Source organism: Gopherus flavomarginatus, unplaced genomic scaffold (assembly GCF_025201925.1).
Source record: "Gopherus flavomarginatus isolate rGopFla2 unplaced genomic scaffold, rGopFla2.mat.asm mat_scaffold_2905_arrow_ctg1, whole genome shotgun sequence".
NCBI lineage: Eukaryota > Metazoa > Chordata > Testudines > Testudinidae > Gopherus > Gopherus flavomarginatus.
Window position 1 is genome coordinate 1,019 of NW_026114991.1, and position 3,807 is coordinate 4,825.

At 45.3% G+C, this 3,807-nt stretch overlaps 1 pseudogene; it reads right to left on the bottom strand.

Moving 5' to 3' along the window:
* Positions 1–2,482: 2,482 nt before the first annotated feature.
* Positions 2,483–3,454, bottom strand: LOC127042143 (olfactory receptor 6B1-like; annotated as a pseudogene).
* Between the last annotated feature and the right edge of the window lie 353 nt (positions 3,455–3,807).

Genomic DNA, 3,807 nt, shown 5'->3' on the forward strand with positions numbered 1-3,807 from the left:
ATCGGATTAGGGTTAGTGTGGCCGCAAATTGACAGTATTGGCCTCCGGGCGGTATCCCACAGTGCACCACTATGACCGCTCTGGACAGCAATCTCAGCTCGGATACAGTGGCCAGGTAAACAGGAAAAGCTCCGCAAAATTTTGATTTTCATTGCCTGTTTGTCCAGCGTGGAGCTCTGATCAGCACGGGCGGCAATGCAGTCCGAAATCCAAAAAGAGCTCCAGTGTGGACCGTACGGGAGATACTGAATCTGATTGCTGTATGGGGAGACAAATCAGTTCTATCAAAGCTCTGTTACAGAAGACAAAATGCCAAAGCGTTTGAAAAAAGAATCTACAGGCTACACAGTGCTGCGTGACAAGCGTAACGGGAAGCCAGAGACTTAAGCGGACGCTTATGGAGTGAGGGAGGGAGTACTGAGGACTCCAGCTATCCCACAGTCCCCAGCAGTCTCCGAAAAGTATTTGCATTCTTGGCTGAGCTCCCAGTGCCTGTGGATTCAAACACATTGTCAGGCGTGGTTCAGGGAATAGCTCATCAATTTACTCCTCCCCCCACATGAAAGAAAAGGGAAAGAAATCGTTTCTTGACTTCTTTCAATCTCACCCTATGTCTACTAAATGCTGCTGGTAGACGCGATGCTGCAGCAGTGAAGAGAAGTATCAGCTCCTCTCCCCTCCCCCGTGGCAGACGGTGCGGTAGGACTTGTAACCATCCTTCTTATCAACCCGTGAGTGCTCCTTGCTGGTTTCAGGTGAGGCTGGCCGGGGGCGCCTGGGAGAAAATAGGAATGATTCCCGCTCGTTCCCAGTAGATAGTACAGAATAGCTGGTAACCGTCTTCATCATAGCAACTGGGGGCTGAGCTTCAATCAGCCCCCTCCCTTTCATGTGAAAAGAAAAGATTCTGTACTGCCTGGACTATCATAGTAGTGGGATGCTGGGGTCCTCTCTCCCACACTGCTTAATGTCCTGCCTGGACTATCATAGCACCGGGAGGCTGCATCCCCCTCATTTTATGTCACTAAAAACTCAGTGTTTCTTATTCCTGCATCCTTTATTACTTCATGACACAAATGGGGGGGACACTGCCATGGTAGACCAGGAAGGTTGGGGGAGGAGGGAAGCAATGGGTGGGGTTGTTGCAGGAGCCCTCCCCCCCGTAAATGGCATGTAGCTCATCATTTCTGCGGGATCTGACACAGAGCAGCTGTGCTTTCTGATACACTGCTTCTCTAGTACATTTGCCCCATATTCTAGGCAGGACTGACTCTATTTTTAGAAACCATAAAGGAGGGATTGACTCAGAGAGTCATTCCCAGTTTCGCTTTTGCGCCCCTAGCCGATCGCAGCCAGGGGCACCCATGATAGAAGCAAACAGCACAGAAGGACAGATAACCATCATCTCATTGTCAAATTACACTGGCAGCAGATGGTACAGAACAACTGGCAACCATCTGTGCTATCATGCAAAAGTAAATGAATGCTGCTGTGTAGAGCTGGAGTATCGCCTCTGTCCGCTGCATCCAGTACACATACGGTGACTGTAAAAAAAAAAAAAAGCTGAACGGGCTCCATGGTTGCCAAGCTATGGCATTTGCCAGGGCAATCCAGGGAAAAAGGGTTCAGAATGATTGTCTGCCATTGCTTTCCCGGAGGAAGGAATGACTGATGACATTTACACAGAACCACCCGCGACAATGATTTTTGCCCATCAGCCACTGGGCTCTCAACCCAGAATTCTAAGGGGCTGGGGAGACTCTGGGAACTATGGGATAGCTATGGAATAGCTACCCACAGTGCAACACTCTGGAAAGCAACGCTAGCCTAGGACCATGGACGCACAGTGCAGAATTAATGTGTTTAGTGTGGCCGCGTGCACTCAACTTTATACAATCTGTTTTATAAAACTGGTTTATGTAAAATCGGAATAATCCTGTAGTGTAGATGTACCCCTAGATAGGATGAGGTGAACTGATCATTTCCCACCATTGAACACAAAACAGATTATGAAAATTCTATGTGGTCTGAAAAATTTTGGTGTCTCAAGTGGGGATCCCCAATGCCTGAGGCACCCAAAATCAATGTATCCTTTCAAATATCATGTCATTCAGCCAGGATTGTCAAGGGACCTAAGGGAGTTAGGTAACACAACCCCATTGAAATTCGGACCCCTAAAACCCCTTAGGATCCTTTGATAATCCCAGTGTAAATTGTTCTTGTATCCTATATTCTTACGTGGGCTTAGTGTATGGAATTTCTAAGTGTAATACAGTTCAATTTTATTCTGAATACAAAAATCCTGGTATTGACTGAGCTTACATTTTGGATATTTGCATATCCTCAAATATTATAGCAGCACATTCCCAAACACCTAGTGAGAACTAGGGACCACCCAGAATCTGTTTCTATAAAACAATAAACCAGCTCTGCATCTCACCATTTTCCCTCAATACAATAAGAAACAAAAACTTTGTGATTTCTAATTTCTTGTAAAATTTACATATTTACTGGCAATTTTTCTCAGGGCCTCTTTTACCTCTTTGTTTCTCAGGCTGTATATGAAGGGATTGGCCATAGGTGTCAGAATTGTGTAGCAGGCAGAGAACACTTTGTTTAGGTTTCTTAGTGTGTTGGTTTTTGGTAGCAGATATACAATGATCAGGGTCCGATAGAAAATGGTCACCACAATGAGGTGAGAGGAGCACGTGGAAAAGACCTTTTGCCTCCCAATGGTGGAAGGGATTCTCGTGATGGTGATGCTGATACACACATAGGACATCATGGTTAATACGAATGGAGGCAGAGTGAATATAGCAGCCAGGATAGTAATGACAAGCTCTGTCTGGTTGGTGCCATTGCAGTACAGATTTAACATTTCTGTGGATTCACAGTAGAAATGATCAATTTCATTGGGGCTACAGAAAGTTAATTGTAACATAAGAAATAATACTATGATAACAGCGAGAGATCCATTTACTCAAGACCCAGCTGCTAACTGCAGGCAGAACCTGGCATTCATGAGGGCTGCATAATGCAGTGGTTTGCATATCGCCAAATACCGATCATATGACATCACTGCTAGCAGATAGCATTCTGCACAAGCAAAGAAACTAACAAAAAAAAAATTGTGTCATACAGCCACTAACAGAAATGCTCTTGTCCCCTGTCAGGAAACTGACTAGAACCCTGGGCAGGAGGGTGGAAGTGTAGCAGGTCTCCAAGAAGGACAAGTTCCCCAGGAAGAAGTACATGGGGGTGTGAAGGTACCGATCAGCCATAACTAGAGCAACAATGAGGATGTTCCCAGACAAGGTCAGAATGTAGATCATTAGAAACAGCAGGAAGAGTAGGGTCAGCAGTTCAGGAAGATCCCCGAATCTCAGGAGGATGAATTCTATGATGGACGTTTGATTCCCACCTTCTGTGTTTGCCATGGGGTGTATCTAGGAAGAGTAAATACTAAAGAAGAGAAAAATACCTCTTGGAGATGATTGGCAAAAACATACTTCAGCTTTAACCCAGCTAAGAAGAAGTTGGAGGGAAAGGAAGCCCCCCGGTTCGATAATGGACTTGCAGGAACAGAGCTGGCTTTCATGTTGACTCTTTGGATATATTATCTCAAGTTTTATGCAGCAGATTTAACAAAATATCAACTTCTCTCCAACCGGACCAGGAACTTAGTTGCTATACTGAAGGGTCTGAGAGCCCACAGTAATGGGCAGCCATTTAGACACACACAGTTTGATTAACATGGTCTCATATCTCTTCTCATGACAAAGTTTGTCCAAATGTGGGACACCATCA